Consider the following 20,147-nt stretch of genomic DNA (forward strand, 5'->3'; position numbering starts at 1 on the left):
TATCATGGTTTACCTCACTGTTAGGCAGAAAAACTATAAATATAATGTTATATATACATTATATATAACATTATATATAATATGCAATATATTGTCAAAATATATAACAACATATTCGATATACATCTACCTATCAACAATTTATTATAATATAAATTATCTATCTATCCTTTTTCAAATTGGTTTCTGCATTTTGCCTGAGCTTTCAAATATTACATGAAATACCATTTGAAAACAATTATGTACAATTATACTTTTCCTTTCTGATAAGTCCACAGATGTATTTTTTTTTCCAGTGGGTAAAACACTGAATGTGTCTGTGTGGTTCTTGGCCTGGAGTCAGCTGGGAAGCAGCCAGGGAATTGTGCCTTAGGATACTGGCTCAGGCATTGTGAATCTCAGAGCACCAGGAGAAACGTTCAGCACCGATATCTCCAATTTCATTCTCCACACCGCACTGTGTGCACTGTGCACCTATGAAAAGATTATCAAGATTTCTTATTGCAACTGCAATAGCTAACTTCCATTAGGATTTAATAATGCTTCTCTGAGGGAAATGTTAATAAAGTCTTGCAACACACATATGTGTATATAACTGACAGTCATTAATCTCTCTCCGTGGGCATTTGGTAATTACTTTGCTGATTCTATTAATATAATAACACAAATATGAACAATAAACAACACTGGCTAACTTAATTGTTTGCTAAATTATGTGAATCACTTAAGACTAACTCAGGGGTAGGCAAGTTCAGTCCTAGAGAGCTGCAGTCATACAGAGTTCAACTTCAACCATAATCAAACACACCTGAACAAGCTCATCAATGTCTTCAGGTGTAATAAGTCTATAGGGAGGTGAGGGTTTTTTTTAGGGTTGGAGCTGAACTCTGCAGGACTGCGGCTCTCCAGGACTGAACTTAACCTACCCCTGGACTTACAAGAACATCAGCCATTTTGAAGGCCTCACACACTCTATGCACTGGGCTTTTCATTGGGTCACACAAAGACCCTGTGTGCTCAGCAACATCTTGTCACCTTTCTGCATGGCATTCTGTATTAGTGTATCTGCATCGCTTGAGTGGATGGGTAAATGAATGGGATTCATTCTTCCTGTTCCCCCAGCATCCCTGACAAGACATTCCTATGTGAGGTCACTCATGCAGTTGTGTGGCCAACATGCAGGGGGCGTCAAGTAGTGATCGCTCAGACAGGACAAAGGCATTCCTAAATAATTAGGAATGGTCAGAGGGTAACAACCTGTTCGACATTATGATTTCTGTTTGTGTGCTATGATGATAATCCTTGCTAACTTCATTTATTAATTTTTTTTCTCCCTGAAATTCAGCAGCTCTCAACTCAAACTCTGTTTGTTAATGGAGTTTTTCACAAAACAGAGAATGGAATCTAGCGCACTCATTTTAAACAGATTAACCTCCTGCCATGTGTTCAATGAGCACATCACATTTTGGATTGTATGTGCTCGTTATTTCTCTTGGAATAAAACATCTGTCCTAAAATATGGACAATCTGTGCTGCAGTGGTAGCTTTACTCAAATCTGAAGCATAGTGTATAAATTAAGTAATTTTGACCAAAATTAAGTCATCTTACAGAGGAACTGCAAGCCAGTTGTCATGGTGACAAACTAAATATTATTTTAACACTGAATTTTATTTTCTTGATGTGATAACTCTGATAACTTTTCTTTGGAACATTTATGAGGCATGAGTAAACATGCACTGGTATGAGGAACTATACATGAAATACTGCACAAAAGTTTTGACAAAACCACTTATTCCTTATTATTATTAATTTCTACACTTTATAGTTACATTTAAGGAGGTACCTTGTATTTTCACACACACACACCATCTTTGTGGGAACATTTTGTCCCCATGAAATAGGGTTAAGTTGAACCACAAAAACACACACACGCTTACAAAATAGTGGTTATCATCTTAGATAAATCACTCTTGATGTAAAATAATTCAGTGCATTTCTTTATCCCTAAACTGCAATCACATTATATGGAAACCATTGAACGATGAACCAAATGATTAACTGGTTAACCCTTAAGATTAGTTAGATTAAATAATAGACAAATAAATTAAACTGAATGAGAAGTCATGCTAATGAAATGTTTGATAGAAATAGCTTTATGAAAGGCAGTTACTGTGATTGAAACATCTACATAAATAAAACATTAATTTTGTGTAGTGAAAAGGATATTTTGTGATTGTGTGTATTGTACTAACACAATTGAAAATTGTGGAAAACTGGAAAAAGTGCTCTTTTGATGATATGTTGTGGTATTAGTACTAAGAGTTTTGAAAATGTATTGGTGAAAATTGTGCCAGAGTAATAATAATAAATAAACTGTACATTTGATAATTTTTCTACATTTATAATGAAAGTTCCCCAACATTTAGACCTGGCAGGGTTAACTTTAATACAACCCTCATTACTGTCAAGACTTTCAAAATCCCTTAAATTAAGTTTATGATGATTTAAAATTTAAAGTGAAACCACCACAAAATCAGATTTTGAAATCTGTTTAATAGTTGATACTGTTTTTGAAATAAAAATGTTGCATAGCTATGACAAGATACACTAGCATCTAACAATGCCTTGAAAAAAAGGTAATCTTAAAAAATAAAGCATATAACTTACATAACCCCAAAAAGGTCCTAAACTCCTGAAACATTGGTATGTCATATTTAAAAGCAGTCAATTTGGGAAAGAAATCTATTAAATCTGTATGTGCAATGTTAACCCATTTGTCATCAATAACATTTAACTGTAACAGTGTTACGTTTATTTTGAAATTAAATTATTTAATGATGTTACTTCCCAACTCTGCAAATAGCAAAGATAATTTAAAAATGCTCACAGTACAACAGGAGAAGGTTTCAAATGAGGTAAAGCACTAACTGTTCTTACTAGTAATCAAAGTGTTAATCATTATGCTTAGGATACCAATGCTATTAATACAATACACAGATTTAGTTAAGCACATGTTGGACATGGCAACCCATTACCCAAGACAACAGAACACCAGTCGCGTGCTAACCGTGCAGCACATAAATTGTGCTGTTGCTACGGCAACCCTGTCCGTAGGGGGCCCATACCCAGATACAATAAGCCTCCAAATCACGCTCCCCTCTGCGCTCAGCTATCGCGAGATTCCTGAAACGAAGCGGAGCAGCGGCTTGCAGTGACCTCATCAGAAGCTGCAGCGCGAGGCGGAGTTGCAACTTTTGTATGAACTTCGAAGTTGAATAATTGTAAACGAGACGCTGGGGCCAACGGTACTGCTGCTGGAGTAGATACAACAGTACACTGAGAAATCTCCCGCGGCACACGGGAAAACAGCAGGAATAACGGCCACACGCCGACTGCACTCCGCCGACGAATATTACGAGGCGAAGAGACGCTTGTGTTGGACTTTTATCGCAAGATTTAGTGGGAGAAGAACCGCGCGAGAGGTGGAGAGAAAAGAAGGTGAGTTCGTCAGATTTCTGTTATTTAACTGTTCATGCCAAGTCTGAACCGTGCTTATATACCTCTAGAGGGGTCCACGGATGCGGTTTTTCGAAAAAGCGTGTCTTGTAACCTAAATGCTTTTATATCTCCAGCGAGTTCCGACGGTTAACGAGTGATCTCGGCTCACCTGATTATCAGAGGAAAACAATATTCCGTCAGGAAGTTGCAGTGAAAACGGTCTTGTTTTGATAACCGATAGCAGGTAGAATGTAAATATAAACCGTTGTCCTTTGTGTCGTGATTTATTCGGTATCCATCTGATAAACAAGACGACGTATGGTGAAAATGATAGTTGCGGTTATAGTTAAAAGAGTTTTGGTCTTGACTCCAGATGTGGGAAGAACACAGAAACACAGTCGATTGCAGCTGACAGCCGAGCAACTTCAACATGGATTGTGCATGTCACATGCACATTTAATCATTGTTGCAAAAGTCATGGAAATAATGTAATGATTTTTTCCCCTAGCCATACCAATAAAATGTCTTCATATAGTTGATGATTTTTAAGTGATCTGAGAAGTTGATCAAAAAGTGTAGATCTATTTCTATCTATCTATCTATCTATCATATTTGAGAAGATATTTTCATAAACTTGTGAGTTGCCTAGTAAGCAGCATTTTTGGCCTTCACAAAATCATTCCAAACGCCAATATCTATGGAATCTGTGTTAGCTGAGAATCAGATCACGTGTCCAACTGGAGGAGTCATTGGGCTGTAGATCACATTGCATTTATTAAGGCATAACATTTTGTCACATTGAAATTCTGAGGTCTGTGTTGTTGGTTGAATAATGGCCCTTCACTCAGTTTTCTCCCTGTAAGGGCTTTGCTGATTTGTCATTTGCATGTCTTTTCTTCATTGTGTGGGTGGTGTGTGCTCACTGTGTATTGGCCAGGCTCTAAATGCAGTTCGTGTGGGGGTGGATTTGAAGAGCAGGTCCCTGATTTAAGTGCTTTCTGGCATTCCCTTTTTTTTAAACTTTGGATGAATGGAAGATGCGGACCATCACAAGACCTTTAAAATGACCACGGTGGAACTTTGCATTGGCATCACCATGTCCTTCAGATGTTGTTGTTTCAGTGTCCTTTGACAGGACTGCAACTATTTCTGTTTAGTCTTGGTGTGGTTTATAAAAGTAGACAATCTGACCACTTTTAGACTCTTTGTCTTTGTTAAACCCACCTGTGGAACAGCATGGGTCCCATTTTCATAGACCTCACCTGTTACATGTCTTTTTTAGACGTAAGCGATGTATTAATAACTTGATTTAGTAGGCAGATATCATTCTTCTGTGCGAAACATACTTAGATTTAATGTTTTCTTTCCCCAGCCTCTATCTAAGAATGCCAAGGATGCAGTTATCTGCAGGCAGTGTCGCATTTCCAATATTAAGTAGCCTATTGAAAGGGAGTGTGTAGGTGGACACGCACATGTTGTGAAACATGTAGAAAAGGAAATGTACGAAGGGAAAAAGATGCCTTGGTGGATGATTGGCAGCAGAGGGATTATCAACAGTTTAGAGTGGCTCCAGATTCTATAGATACTGCTGGATTAAGGTTGGGCAAATAAATTTTAATCATTGCCTCGGGCTTAACAAATTATGTGCGAGGTTGAGTGCTTAACAGCCTCTCCTCTTGTTTTTCTATATATGCGGTTGCTATGGAAGTTTGGTTTATGTAAAATCATGTCAGTTGTACGGTTATGCAAGTATATTTTTCAAGATTTGGCAGCAGGCAACATCCAAATCTAATTCTGTAGCAGGTCTGCATCAGATGTGATCCAATCATCAGACAGTATCTAATGGTCCCACTTTTTAATGTCTGAGACTTGATTTGCACTGGAATATATGATGCAGTGCCTCATCTTTGGGTTTATCCAGTCCAATTTATTCTCAGAAGCAATTTTATATTAGGCATATCCAAATGCACATTGCTTTGGGATTCGGGCAGCTTTTTAAAGGGTTAGTTACCCCCAAAATTAAAATTCTTTAATAATTTTCTCAACCTCATGTTGCATGTTGTTCCAAACCCATAAGACTTTCTAGAATTTTCAGAACAAACATAAACAAAATAAACATTCTTTCATCATTTTATGCCATCCATTGAAAAGCTAAACAAAATGTATATGTTTGCTTTTTTGTTATGAACTGATTTAATTTAGACTTTTATTCACCTTTGGATATTGATTATTGCACATGCACACTATTCTATTCATGGGGATTATTTTTATGATGAATTTCTGTACTTTTTGATGGGTGAAAGTTTTGGTCTGCATGGATTTTCAATAGAGGGACAAAAGTGATTAGAGAATATTACAACAATTTTAATTTGTCTTCTAAAGATGAACAAAAGTTTTATGGATTTAAAGTGAGTAAATGAAGATAGAATTCTCTCTTTTGGGTGAAAAATTCCTTTAAGAAAGTCAGTGAAAATTAAATCCAGATAGGCTAAGTTCCCACAGGTGACTATGACATAAGTGTTGTCACAAACAGGAAAAGGAAAGGACCTTTTCCCACCCAAATTGCTATATTTAGTTCATAAAGTTGCATACTCTGAAAAATGTGTGTGTGTGTGTATGCATGTAGGTATATATTTGAATCATCCACTGGTGGTTTCAACTAGTACTAATTTCCAGCATATTGTTCTGCCACCTCATTTAATCTCCCATCTTCCTGGAAGCAGCAGCTGTTGATGCTGATCTGATGAATGGCAAAGAAACAGTTGAAGGTTCAGAATGTATCTGCATTATCGCTGATATTCCCACCAACTGTCTCGCCATCTGCCTAACAGCGCTAGTTGTGTTCCGCGCAGGAGAGCAGAGATTTTCACTAGAGAGGATGGGTGTTAACACGGCACCCAAATGCTGAAATTAGTATTGAAGGCGCCCATTTTACTTTTGGACTCAATAATTACAGTCCTGTCTCCTCTAACACTTTGGGCTCCATCTTAATGCAGACTGTAGCCTCAGATTTATGCAGCCATTAGTCATGTAGACAGTCTGTTGAAAATTGAATGTGAGAAATGAGTGCTGAGGAATTTGAGATGCAGGATTCTATGTGTTTGATTCATGCAGTTTATTCTAGACTCTCAGTATTGAACCTTTTCTAAAGTAATGTTGTTGATTTTCCTATTAAAAAGTAAACCAAAAGCCTAATGCCTTTTGCAGACCGAAACCTAGTTAAGTCAGGATTGCTTGGAAGCGTTATCAGTGGTGATTCACTTTCTTATGAAATGGAAGATTTTTAGGGACTGACACAATGTCTCAAGCAAACATCTTAAAGAGAGACACCAATTTCATGATGAAATCACTCCGTTTAATAAATGCGAGCTTCTCAATGTCATATTCTCTAAGCCTTTCAAGATTCCTTTTGATCTATTTTAAACCTAATCTCATTTTGAACACTGTGTCTTTTGGAAAACATTATTTATATCGCATGTTCACTTCCCTTAGTCATTATGTGGTTTCCTAGTAACAGCTTTGCGGTTTAGTTTATTGGTCAGTTAGTTCATCTTCTCTTTTTGAGAGTCTGTTGTAATAGAATGGAATGTGTTAGGCAGGTCTTCCTGTGTATTACATTTGATCCTGTATTTCCTAGATCCACACTGTGGTAATGGCTACAGTGTTTTAAAAACATTAAGTCACCATATTGTCTAATGACAGAGTCACTGGCTTCAGACTAACTGCTAGCAGACTAGTATTCTGGTACAAATGGATAGATTATAAGTAGGGCTGGGATATGGCCAAAATGTATATCACAAAATATTGCGTAAATTTGGTCAATACAATATAATTGAGATATCGATATGAACACTATTAAAAATGCCTCATAAAAACTGCCAAGAACGGCCAAAACAGATGTCTGTACCTACAAACTTATGAAAAGTTTATTTGCTAAGTCTATGAAACCTACTCCTAAGAAACTACATTTTAACTAATATTTTAGGGGGGGAAAATGGCACAAATTAATAAATTTTTACCTTTTATTTGTATTTAGCCTTCATACAAACAAGAAATGTGAAATCACTGTCAAATAAACATCTCATGCTCATCTTTAACTTCAAACTATAGGCTAACATACACTACCAATCAAAAGTTTTTGAACGGTAACATTTTGATATATTTTTACTATGTAAAATAACTGTTTTCTTTTTGAAAATATAACTTATTCCTGTGATTTCAAAGCGGAGCTTTAGCAGCGTTACTCCAGTCACATGATCCTTCAGAAATCATTCTTATATTCTGATTCGCTGCTCAAAAAATATTTATGTTGAAAACAGCTTTGATGAATATATCTTTTATATATATATCATTACTTTTGATCAATTTAAAGCATCCTTGCTAAATGAAAGTAATAAATACTATAATTAAAATTCCTATAATATAGTATAAATATAAGCTTTTTAATGGTATGGTGTATAATGTTACAAAATATTTTTATTTCAGATAAATGCTGATCTTTGCATCTTTCTATTCATCAAAAAATCCTGAAAAAATGTTCCTAACTGTTTTAATTATTGATAATCAGCAAATCAGCATATTAGAATGATTTCAGAAGGATCATGTGATACTGAAGAGTGGAGTAATGATGCTGAAAATGTAGCTTTGATCACAGGAATAAATTACATTTTAAAATATATATTCAAATAGAAAGCAGTTTTTTTTAAATAGTAAAAATATTTAAAATTTTTACTGCTTTTGGTGTATTTTGGATCAAATAAATGCAGGCTTAGTAAGCAGAAGATATTTATTTAAAAAAATCTTGCTGTTAAAAAACCTTTGACTTGGCTGATTATTCTTTTAGATTGAAATGTGCTTCAGCCAGGATTTAGTTTGAAACGTGCTCTAAGTTGCTTCAGAAAACAAAACAAAAATTTAGCAACTACAAAACTATGTTACTGGAGACGGGCTTATAAGTGAAAATGCTAAATTATTGTCTGCCAACAGGAGGCACTATGAGCAGTAGAACTAGCGGTTTCTTCACTAACGGCTGTAATCAAAGCAGCTATGCTCATGAACGCTACTTTATCAGATAAAATTAAAATGGCATCAAACTTTTATGAAGACAGTCCTTTCTCTTCAGAGATGCATTCATTTATAACATCTGCAACATGTTTTGATTTTGAAACATCTATTTGAAACGATTCACTCGTTTTCTCGAAGCATCGATTTTAAACCCTGACGATGCATATGCATCGATCTTGAAACATGGATTTTTTTAATCGTGAATCATTGATTAAAAAGCCAAAAGTGGATTTTTTTTTTTTGTCGTGTAACCGTGACATTAAAGTTGCATAACGAATGTAGAGGAAGCTTTTAAATAGTCCTGTGAATGCACTTAAAGAATGCAGGATCGAACCGAATTAGCAATCGAATTGAATCCAATCATTCTGAATTAGCAAAAATCGTTCTTGAATCGAATCAAAGCCCCATAAAGCGTGAATAAAATCAATTTCAGTGTTTATCCAAAATTCACAACCCTATTGTGTAGGTAAAATTGGTAAAATAAATTGGTAGATTGTTTGAGTAATTATTTTATATGTATTGTATGCAACCTGCATACAAGAGGTGTAATTTCAAGCAATTTAAAATAAAAACAGGGTGAGGCAGCTTTAAAACGATTGATTAAGAGTCTGATTATGTTCAGAAGAGTACCCACTTGTTTTTTAATACCTGTTTTGCTGCTTTTCTAAATCTAGTTGGGCTGGGGAGTTGGTGGAAGTGACTGCAGCTTTTCCATTTTGAATTGGGCAAGAAAGGAGAAACGGAGCTTGGCAACCTATTTGCTATCCCACCACCCCCCTGACAGCTCCTCAGTTGTTAATATTATTAGTTGCATTTTTACATGTGGTAGTATAGAGAAACATGAGGCGTGTTCAGGGGAAACAGCAGTAGATGGTCATGGTTAGGTGAAGTAACATGTTAGCTTTCATTGTGTGTTATCTGTTTTACCTCAGCTTGCATCAATATTTTCACAGCTTCATCGAGTAAATAAAGGTTCACCTGTGTTTTAATTTGGTTCAGGTTTCTAAGGTTTACTTAAGACCTCCTTTCTACTCTGTTAACGTAAGCTTATTTTACTTAGTGTTAATCTGCTTATAATGATCTCCAGCCTATTGTGATATTGTTATTTTTTAATCCACTTTCAGTGGTGGTGTTTATGTGAATGATAAATCTGTAATGGATTTGCACCAGGGCTAAGTGGTTTGCTACCAGGGCTGTGCTAATAGACTAATAAACTTTTTGTTGGCAGAAGTCTATTTTTAGTGCTTTTTCTTGTTCTGTGTGTGTGTGGACATTGCTCTTTATCATTGATATGCTCATACCAGTAGAACCTCTGGCTGACCCGGTGAGTTCTTCCTGGCTCTCTTGAAGTTAACGTATTGCCAAGAAACCAAATATGTCCATGTGAAATCAATTCGATGTCATATGTAACACTGCTTTCGTGGCAATCTGGTAGTAACGAGGTGTTCTTTAGCAAAAACTATCTCAGGGTCAGAAAACCTTTGTTTGAATCTAAATATGCCAGACATTTCTAATTCTATCGAAACTGAAAAAAAAAATACTCAATCTCTAAACATTTTAAAGGTTTTGAGAAGCACTACAAGTTCAGTTTTGTGGATGATGCATTGGATTGATTGATTGATTCAGACTGAAAACCTGAATTTGAGACAGATTCGTTAAAAAAAGCTGGCTCATATGAGTCATTTGTTAGTGTTTCATACGTCATAAGTTTGTTGATGCTAAATAGCTTTGCAGGATACACTGAAGGCACTTTAGAGATGCACTCTGATAAAGTGCGTATCGATTCAAATCAAATTTTCTCATTTGTTGCTGACAATTTGATTTTCTCAAATTTGTATTTTTGTTGCCTTTGCAACTATTTTATACTCTGTTACCGTTCCAACAGGAAGTCTGCTGTGCTGTTTTGAAAAGGTGTGAGCAGAGGGTCATGGGCGAGTCTGGCCATGTGGAATGAGTGAGAGGGATCTGGACTCAATAGAGGTGAGAGCATTTCTTTGAGCTGAAGCAAAGGCCAGAAAACACAAGAACAATCCAATGTGCATGTCCCAGTACCCTCTGCAACCATTGCCACACTTTTCGTGTGCGTGTGAATTTAGGTTTTCTGTGACTCAAGGCAAACATTGTCACCAGGAAGTGAAGGTTAATGATTATTTGGATAGAGGAGAATGAAATGCTGTGTATCTTTGTTGTTGGACACACGTTAGTTCCAGCTGGGATGTGCTGTTTACAGATGTGATTGTAGAGATCACTTGAAGAGATTGTAGGTTTTATATATTGTTCTAGCTTGGTTAGTCTAATTTGGAGCATTTTACTGTATACTTTGGTATTCTGGGTATCTCTGATCCGACTATTGCTATAATACAAATAAATGGGGATATTTTTGGGGCATTGTTCATTTACTTGTACTACCCTCATTGTTACAATGCAAAGCTGCTTTAACCTGGATAAATGTATCCTTTAATAACACAGACTTTCTGTAGATATTGCAGATATTTCTGAATAATATCATACCTCTGTGATAATCTCCTCTGGGATTTTATTCCAGGAGTGACTGTTTTTCCATTGTCATTCAGACGTTTTGAAAAGAGTGATTCACTCTGATGATAAGCTGCGTTTGGTGCACACTCATTCAAAACGAGTGGGCCGTTTTCATTCGTGTCCAGTGAATGATTTGAACCTGCTTTGATCTGAGCACTGTAAAGGTGTCTAGAAACCTGCCATTTTTGGAAGAGTACTCAGATCTTGTGATCAGCTGTTGTGGTTGTGATCCCACTACTTCTAGTGTTACTTCAAAGAAGATCTGTCATGCAAACAATTTTGCCCAGTACCTGAACCATGAAACAATGCCCAACAAGAGCCACTTTTAGGATAATTGCTAGAAAAATGGCTGTGAGGCACCTCAAACTCACTGAGCACTTTAACTCATTGTTTGCATCTGTCATTGCCAAAGGCAACACAGATTTGAGAACAATAGATAGTTTTATGCAGTGGAATAGTAGATTAGTTTGTTCCATCTATAAAAAAAACCAAACTATTTTTAATATTTTAGTATTATATTACTGATTTAAAATATTGTCTTTTTTAAAATTAAATTATTATTTTGAATATTACAGTAAATATGGTTAGATTTATGGTTTTATGGTTAGATATGGTTTAGTGTTTTTTTTAACCTTTTCAAACATTCTAAAAAAATTTTTTAAGGAACTGGAAATTGGTCCAGTTCAGGTTCACAAATATATATCCGCAAGAGTAAGCAGGATCTAACTGCTTCTATGATATAATGGCCAGTCAATTAAAACTCAGAGCAGCTATTGACCAAATTTCATTTGTTTACTTCCGTAAGTGTGTTTACTCTCTGTGGAATACATTTACTCTGTGGCTTTGTTGCTTCTTTCCCTCAGAGTTGTGAACAGATGTGTTTGTGTGTCTGGCTATGCGGTTACTGTAATTCTGAAACCACAGACAGTAATAAAAGGGATCTCACAGGCAACTCATTGTCTGCTGTTAAGGGTAACGCCTTCAGGAAAGTTTTGTTAGGACATTTTCTAAAAAATTAGAAACGTTTACCTAGAATCCTAAAATTGTTAGGTGAAATGGCACCTATTTGGAGTTTTTTTTTTACTTTTCAAATGTTGTTTTATTACCAACATAATTGGTATCAAATCAGTGATAAAAGTAGGCGAGACTTATTTAGAAAGTGTGCTTTGACAGTACCCTGTATCTTCCTAGCAGCACAATTTCTGAAATGCAAATTAAACTGATTAACCTCATTTGAAAAATCTGTGGGGATTTTAAGTAAAAACAAGGAGCTGTGAGTCTTTCAATGGAATCAGAGTGTAGGTTCACTGGCAGGTATAATTTATGATTTATCAAATTAAAAGTACAGGATTGACTCTGTCACTGCAGTGGCTCACTTTTGATAGAAGTAGATTACCATGACAACTTGTACTGTACTGCACAGCTCAGGTGATCCTGGGCAGGTTAAGTACAGGTTCAGTTCAGCTGAGCATGAAGTTCCCTGCATTCTTTTGTAATGCTCTATAGGTAATGAACCTTATATAAGCTACTTCATAAAGTACTGTAATGCTATCTGTGTTTTCCTTCATATTTAATCACAGATGTTGAGAAATTTAGCATGAGACATTCCTCTGGATTAAAATTCTTACTCTCTTTGAACTCCTGGCATCCTTCCGATCTCATCATTCTCTCACAATGCCAGTCTGTTCATTCAAAGTTGAAATCACCATGTCAACTGGCAAGGCTGCAATAAAAGGTTCACTCAGTTCATAAAAGCTGGGAAAATGAAAGTATTACTTGATAATGTTTCAGCCTTTACCGGATGGCCTGTTATGCTGCCTGCCTGTCAATTTTACAACTTATATTTGTACATTTCATTAAGTGATGATATGTTAAGGTTCACCCAAAAATGTAAAATTCTGTCTTTAATTACTCACCCTCATGTCATTCCAAACCCATAAGACCTTTGTTTATCTATATTTTTGATGACATACGAGAGGTTTTTGACCTTCCACAGACAGCAAGGGAACCATCACCATCAAGGCCCAGAAAGGTAGTAAGGACATCTTTAAAATGGTCCATGTGACATCAGTGGTTCAACACAAATTTTATAATGATTAAATATAATGATTTTATTCAACGATTTCTTCTCTTACAGGACAGTCTGCAACCATTATGGAGAGTACTGCGAAACATGCTTGTAGTCTAAATATATATATATTAGAGGTGCTCCGATCACGATCGGCCGATCGTTATGCGTATCTCCTCAGTAAAGCCGGTTTTCTAATCAGCGGTTAATTCCATCAGGTGCGTGATTTCACATAGAGCAGCTGTTACTACACAGAGCCGTTGTTAATAGAGAAGATGCGCAAATCACGTTAATTTTCAGCGTTTATTGGCCCATCTTCTCAGTTAACAACGGCTCTGTGTAGTAACAGCTGCTCTATGTGAAATCACGCACCTGATGGAATTAACCGCTGATTAGAAAACCGGCTTTACTGAGGAGATACGCATAACGATCGGCCGATCGTGATCGGAGCACCTCTAATATATATATATATATATATATATATATATATATATATATATATATATATATATATATATATATATATATATATATATATATATATATATATATATATATATATATAGTTTTAGGGTTTTGAACAAACTCACAACCCTAAGTGTCAAACTTAGCAACTTGTCGTGCACTGTTTGTGCTTGAAATGCATCAAATTGTGCAGCTTGAGTTGTAGAGAAGTACGCTACTACTATGTGTGATTGAGCTTAAATGGTTCAACCTGCCAATTGCATAGCAATAACAGTCTGTTAGTGCATGAGCTTGTAATATAGCCTATTAAATAGCTTTTGTTAGAGTGCCTAATGTGAAATCCTAGTGTATAACCATGAACCGGTCTGTGGTATAACATCTGGTGACAAACGTTTAAAAATGTTTCTTGTTCACTGGCTTGGTTCCCAATTTCACAACACCTGCCTGACTTTTGCTCAGGTGGGTGAAAACTGCGAGGCAGCATCCTCTGTTTGTCTTGTTGCCTTAGAAACGAGGATGCAGTGGCGGTGATGGCTTTGCTGTGTAATGATGGTAATTAGCAGTAATTTTCTCCTGTGTGGCTGCAAGATTCCTCTGATCTCAGCAGACAGTGCTAGAGGAGAAAATGTCTGTTGCTGAGCCTTCTGTAGGATTTGTTGGCAACTTTGGAGGAACTTGAGCTTTGTTCCTCGCTTGATGCATCACTAATGATGCCAGGGAGTATTTCTCTAATCAAAGCAATTATTAGACTTTACGTCACACAACAGAAGCGTATATATATAGAGATTTCATGTAGATGGAAATGCATGCTTGACCATGACTTGGTTATTTTTAACTGAGCAGTGATTCAGATCTCATTTTCGCTCTCCCTTGCCAACTAAAAGTATAGAAAATGCATTAGTGGGAAATAAAGCTGTGCCCAAGACTTCTCACCTAGACAGACACTCATTCTGAGATGTTTAAGTGCAGCTACCCTGCTGCTCTCTGAACTTCACTCACATCGACCTGGGCTTGAAAACACAGTATTAAAATGTATTATATGTGCTGCTTTGGCCCTAATGATAGATTGTCATATGAGAGCTGGAGTTATGTAAAAGTCTTTATAAAACAGATGGATGGTGGTTTAATCAATACAGTCTTTCTAAAATACATATGATATAGAAACAGATATGATGTTCATATCTACTGTAAAATACTGCATACTCATTTATTCAAGGGTACAAAAGCTGTTGCTATGGTGGGTAACTAATCCAAAGGTACACTTTTGTATTCTATTTACCCAAAAGGGTGCATATCACATCAGTACCTAACAAAAATTGAGGTGATTAAGTTGGAATCCACTCACTCAGGGTGTCCGCGGGGTTTTAAAAAGTATTAAAAAGTGATAAATCAAAATGGTCAAATTTAAGGCCATTAAAAGTGTTAAATGTGGTCTCAGAGGTATTATTTTTTTCCAAATTAGGTATTATTTTTTCCAGACTATCAGGTGTCTTATTCTGATTGAAATTCTATCTGCGTTCGTGTTAGTTCGTTTATATGGGCTTTAGCATATCTGGGCACATAATCAAAGATCTTCCCTCTCCGTCTCACTGTATGTTTGATGCTGACGTCATATTCAGTGGTCGTTCGGCATCATCTCAGAACACTGCGCGCTCAACAGAAGTGGCTGGCTTACGTTTTATTTTAGACTTGCTTCAAGGCATATCTTCAATGACTGGACAACCATCGTCGTCTTCATGGACAAATGCAGGTTTTCTAATAGCTGGGTTAACGACCGGTAGTACCGAGGTCCCGTTCAAACCCGGTTCTTGACGCATACAACGCTATGATTTCCGCGAAGCAGAAAACGAGTACGGAATCTCAAAATCCAGTCATGTAAATGAAACTTACATTTTAATATGGACAGTCATGGAATTTGTGAAAGCATAAATTAATCAAATCAAATCTCCATATGGACCAGTATCTGTAAATGTTAAGCCGCAAAAGTTGTTTGAAATATGAATCCGTGTTCTGCGCGTCTCTGTGTGAATTAATGAATTACAGAGACGTGCAGGTTTATTTACTACATAGACTGAAGCGCATGACGCTTGCATTAATTTCAGCATCTGTTGTCTTCTCCTGTCAAAATAATCGAGTTAATTTAGAATTATTCATATTCATTTTCGAAAAAGCAGAAGACATACCGGTTTCTCCGGTAGTGGGCGGAGCTAATGGGCAAATAGAAATTTCAAAATGACAAATATGCATTCATTAGGCCTAAAAGAAAATTTTTACATAAGGGCATTGTGCTAGAAATATTACTATTATTTAGTAAAACGTATGTGATACTGCTACCACTGTTGCAAAAAAATAAAAAACTTTATTTAAAAAAAAAAAAATCTCAATATTTCTCCCATGTTTTAATTTTAATAGCAAATCCCCTTTATTTACCAAACATAAAATGTGTTTAAATTTGATAAATTAAAAGACAAATTAAATTTGGGTGAAACTTGTTTACTGTTTTTCATAATTATATAACTTGTAGAAAAACTTTAAACACAATTCTAAATAAGTATAAAGAATGGCATTGGTTTTATTTTTAGTGCTAAAAAGTTATTTTTTTTTATTAGCAAATTTTTGTGTTTTGCTTTGGTACCGAAATTGGTACCGAGAACCGTGGATTTTCACTGGTATCGGTACCGAATACTGAAATATTGGTACCGTGACAACACTAACAGGCAGGCTTATTGTTCGGTCTATCCATTTTCTCCATTGCACATTTTATGGTATTTGTTTTATTTTTATTTACTAAGTGAAATAAATGTGCAATATGCTGTCAACATCTCTAAATCTATTATTTTTTGTATGTTATATATGTCAAAATCTGTGTAAATAATAGAAAGGTCGCTGATTAACACTTGCAATTCAGTGTCGTGATGGTTTTAAAAAATATTCTGAAGGTAGTGAAAAAGGTATTAAAAAGTAGTAAATTTAACTTAAGGATTGCTGTATATACCCTGTCACTGCAGTTCTGAAATTGCGTGCTCACGAATCCTCTCATTAGAACACACAAAGTGTAGAAATTGTAAAAGGGTCATTGTGCATATGTTCATTGTGTTACAACAGAGCTCTATGAGATCGCAGTGAACTGAGATGTCAGCTTTTAGTGATAATAAAGGAAGCGCTGCTCGCATTCTGTCATGCCAAACCATGTACGCAGCAGTGGTTTGTGAATGTTGATGCTTAGCCTAAATAACAAATATTTTCTCTGGAGTGTTTATGCTGGGATGTTGTGGAACTTAGGAGATTTCATGTAAATTTCTTCAATGTACTGAAAAACTCATACACAGCTTTTGTGGGTGTGAGCAGGACAAAACATGAATGTCGTGGCGTGAGCGGGACCAGATAAGATACATTTCTGCAGGACAGAATCTTCAGTCTTGCAGGAGCGGGCACAAGTGGGACCGAAAAATCCATCCAGTGCAGGTCTCTACTTTCAGGTACATGTTATTACTAGTGCTGTCAAAGATTAATCATGATTAATCGCACCCAAAATAAAAGTTTACATAATATATGCATGTCTGTCATTATGTATATATAAATACACACACATAGAGGATATATTTTTTATATTTACATCTAAGTTATATTTAAATCCTTATATTACATATTAAACATAAATGTGTTTAATATATTAATATATACATTTTCTTGAATGTAATGCATTCTCAGTTAAAATGCAGCGATCCAAAACCGAAATCGAATCATCATTCAGGCAAAACTTTGCTTCAAGAATGAGCCACACTGGTGACCTGATCTAATCTCTAGCACACCCTGAGCACGTAAATAAAAATATTCCTACTATTGGCAAGACATATCGGCATAATCTTTCATAATAGGCCGATGCCAGCGATGTACATTTAAAGCCATTATCGGCCGATTCCAATATCGGTCCTATAAAATCGTGCATCATATATATATATACATATATATATATATATATATATATAAAATGTGTTTGTGTACAGAACTGTGTACATTTATTATTTAAAAAAAACAAAAAAAAAAACTTTTATTTTGGGTGCAATTAATCGCATTGAATCGTTTGACAGAACTAATTATTACCTAAATGTACATATTAGTACCATTTTAAGGGAACCTCCACAGTGTTCATTTTTGTACCTTTTTGCAAAAGACCGTGGCATCCAAGTCAACGATGGCACTCATTGACTTTCAAAATATTTGTATTGAAAATATATTCTATTTTGATGCCCTCAAAGAAACTCGTAAAGATTTGTAATGACACGAATGTGAAAGAGTTTTCAAAATAATTGTAATAGCAAAATGACTAATTTCAAATCACACACTTTTCAGTTTCCAATGGATACTGTAAAGTTCTGTTTTTGTTTTGTTTAGTTTTTTGTCATTATGTACTTGTTTGTGTACATTTGTGTTTGCAAATGGCAGAATGGTAAAAAAAAAAAAAAAAATACTATTTCACCTTCTGTGTTAAACTATTTTCTTTTAAGCGGTTCAGAAATGTTTGTTTGAGTAACCTGACATGTTGTTATCTGGTTAGGTACTTTTGGGCAGTCTATTTTGTAGCTACTAATAAACAGTCATTATTGTTGCAGTTTTGGACTGTTAGTGCCATTCAAATGTTATTTTTCAACTTTAAATCCCCTTTTTCTAAAATTGATGTGCTCAGCAGCTTTTCTTCAACATCTCTCCTGCCAGAAGTCAGCTCATGGAAACAGCCATCTATTGAAATGAACTTCTTGTTCCTTGAGGCAGGAGCTCTCTCATGTTCCTTCACTGTAGAGATGTATTGAAAAATCCCTGCCCCCGCAGTTAATTGTTTTGTTTTGCATGGAGCAGCCCAGATGTCTGTAGTCAAGGAATGACTTGACCCTTTCTTAGGATGTTAGCTGCATGGATGAAGGCATTTGAGAAAAGGCTTAGCAGCAGGCCTTTCTTTTAGGGCTTTTTTTTTAAGGCAAAAGCCGTACATCTGTCAAAGAATGAGATTGCTTGTGCCCCGTGGACCTGCACTGTGCTCAGAAGAGAGATTACCCAAGAGCCCTACTACAACTTTTCTCACAGTCATTAAACATGGACTTGTCAGTCTCATTTTAATTGCCTTAGAAACAGGAGGATACAGATCATGTCACATGTCATCTTGCCTACCCAATAAATATAAATGTATTGGCTTTTCATGGAGATTGCTTGAATTATATGGTCTGAATTTGGTTTGCTTTTTCCTTACAGAATGATAATACCTGTATAAAAATGCAGAGATGGCAATGTCAGTAATATTTTAAAATAAGGATCTATGCAGAAGACGACAATTATATCTTGAAATGCAATAATAATGAACTAGTTTTTGAGCCTGACATAGTTGGCACTCAAATTGTGAGCGTTTTAAGTTGAGTAAAAAATAAAAATGGTAAAAAGGTTGCATAATATATTTGATAATCATATTACTATATTGTATTGATCGTGTAGATTCTTGAATTGATGTTAATTTATGCACTAAAATTGTGTCTAGCGTTTCTGTGTAAAAGAAAATTCAGTCCAAACCTGCAGACATGCTGGGTCTCAGTCACACAATTTGAGACCGTTTCAGTCACAATCTAATTATGGTATTATGATGCATTGCAACGTATCGTATCAGGACGTGTCCCAATGTGTATTGTATCATGAGGTTGCAGGAAGTCCAAGCTTTTGTTTTTGCTCTCTTGTTTAAGCTGTTGTAGATTGGCCATTTTGTTTGTGACTTTGGTTGCTTCTAAAGTTTATGCCAAGCTTATGGAAATTTTGATTTGTGTGCCTTATACAATTATGCAAATGAAAGCACTTTAGGTAGTGAACTCTCTAGTCAATGAGTATCCCCAGGCCGTGGTGGCATCACCTCTGAAGCTCCACTTGTTTGTCACAGAGGACATCACAAAAACAATAGCAGCTAAGTGAAAAAGCAGCAGCAGCAGCAGCAGCAGGACTTCAGGCCTGGATAAAGGCTGAGCTTTAAATAGGCCCAGTTCATAAGTGGAATGACCTAAAGCTTTCATTAGCATGACTCCCCCTTTCCTCAGGGTTCCTCAGGGGTCCCCATCACACTGCAACAGCATCGACCACCACAGCACATACTCAACAATAAATTCTAACACCATGTGAATGCATTATATGGCTGTTACCGTAAACTCCGGATGTGTCCAATTTAGCCTCATAAGAAGACTGTATAGAGTGCTTTAAGTGCACTCAGATAATGAAGGAGAGCACCTGTCATTTCTACTGCTATGCACAGGAAAAGGAGCTTGGATTATGTATAATGTCAGACATAAGGAAGTTAAAGCTAATTCTTTCTGTAACATTTAAATCTGTGGCTTAAATAAAGTTGGCCAACGTTATTAAAACCAAATCAGCTATTAAGATCTATATCCTGGAAAGAAAACCCAGCTCAACCTTTCTAAGTAGGAGTGGTGGTACAATATTTCAGTAGCTTTATTTGAGAATATACCTGCAATAGGAACAGTA

The 20,147-nt window shown here is 36.0% G+C and overlaps 1 protein-coding gene across 7 annotated transcripts in view; it reads left to right on the forward strand.

Moving 5' to 3' along the window:
* Positions 1-3,149: 3,149 nt before the first annotated feature.
* The window catches only part of LOC113120890 (signal-induced proliferation-associated 1-like protein 1), a 78,979-nt gene continuing 61,981 nt past the window's right edge, over positions 3,150-20,147 (forward strand). For 2 of the 7 annotated variants that reach the window (XM_026291014.1, XM_026291013.1), the window contains exons 1-2: positions 3,150-3,499; positions 10,449-10,543. The gene's annotated coding sequence lies outside the window, so the exon portion shown is untranslated. Of the gene's footprint in view, positions 3,500-10,448; positions 10,544-16,982; positions 17,114-20,147 lie in introns of all 7 variants that reach the window. The other 5 variants (XM_026291008.1, XM_026291012.1, XM_026291009.1 and 2 more) reach the window with 4 other exon arrangements.

This window comes from Carassius auratus, chromosome 20, assembly GCF_003368295.1.
Source record: "Carassius auratus strain Wakin chromosome 20, ASM336829v1, whole genome shotgun sequence".
NCBI lineage: Eukaryota > Metazoa > Chordata > Actinopteri > Cypriniformes > Cyprinidae > Carassius > Carassius auratus.